Source organism: Balaenoptera musculus, chromosome 7 (assembly GCF_009873245.2).
Source record: "Balaenoptera musculus isolate JJ_BM4_2016_0621 chromosome 7, mBalMus1.pri.v3, whole genome shotgun sequence".
NCBI lineage: Eukaryota > Metazoa > Chordata > Mammalia > Artiodactyla > Balaenopteridae > Balaenoptera > Balaenoptera musculus.
In genome coordinates this window covers 61183441-61184638 of record NC_045791.1, presented here as the reverse complement: position 1 = coordinate 61184638, position 1198 = coordinate 61183441, and the positions used below count along the sequence as shown (strand labels likewise).

Here is a 1198-nt window from a genome sequence, read left to right as displayed (position 1 = left end):
AGCAAAACACAAATGGAAACACAGGTTCGCAGATAACAAGCAGTGCTGGTCCCTGGGGCCGAGCTTCTCAGCCTGCAGCTGAGTTCCGTTCCCCCACTGCTGGGGACTGTTAAAGCCTCTGGCCCAGGATCAAGGAATAGTTACAGGGACAGCACGGCTGTGTTCCAAACGTTATCTAGGCTGTAAGCATTACTAACTGAGTTTAAACTACAAACATCACTAAATGAATTTGTACTTGAACAGAAACACTCAATTAATTTTAGCTATAACTGTTATTCTACAGTTGGACAGGACCTTAGAAATTCTCTGATGAGATCCAAATCCCTCAGTTTCCAGGTAAGGGGACGACCAATTAAGGTAAAAAGACTTATCCAAGGACACACAGCTGGTTAGACACAGTATCCTTGGCTATTAAAGGAAATGATCACATTTTGACACCAATGACATTTTCACTGCCTTCATACTTAAAACGATGAAGCAAGTGATGCCTGTCATAGTGTGCCCGACTCCCACCTGATCCCCTATCCTTATTTCCTCTTTGAATATCACACCTTCCTCTTTCTCCATGAGCTTCCCCTTCTCTGATTTTACCTCCTTTTTCTAAACCATCCCTGACTCTCCTCCTCGCACTGTATCCCTCTACTTCTCCCCATTCCTGAGCCATAAGATAGTACAGAGTCAGGAATAATGAAGGGGTGCTTGCTTCGGCAGCACATATCCTAAAACTGGAATGATACAGGGAAGATTAGCATGGCCCCTGCGCAAGGAATAATGAAGGGAATCAAGAATATCTATTGCTTATATCACTTTGTAAGCTTTGTCAAAGGTTTTACATCTTGACAGGACATTTCAATATCCCTACTAAAGTGTCTCCATCAAAATGTCCAGCTTTGCAGTAAAGATGAGCCATCAAAAAATCCAGGTAGACTAGAGAAGAAATTTCACATTTTAACTTCTGACTGCCCCGTTATCCGTCTGCTTGGTACCTCTCCATTCTCTTGGCCACCCCTGTCTCTTGTTCTGGAACCACTGCAGGGCCCAGCTCTGAGTGGGCTCCAGCGAACCTCACACACGCGCAATCTGCTGACGGCAGTGGGCAGGGTACCCGATGTTCTCTCTCTTTACTGGCTTCCCTACTGCTGTGGATGCGGAAGCCCTCAAAGAACCAAGCATGCACAACTCAGAAGTGGGAAATGGA

At 45.3% G+C, this 1198-nt stretch overlaps 1 non-coding gene across 1 annotated transcript; it reads left to right on the top strand.

The window, feature by feature from the left end:
- The first annotated feature begins 695 nt into the window (after positions 1-695).
- Positions 696-803, top strand: LOC118898657. The gene has a single exon (XR_005020797.1). It is a non-coding gene; the product is annotated as a U6 spliceosomal RNA (small nuclear RNA).
- Positions 804-1198: the final 395 nt, after the last annotated feature.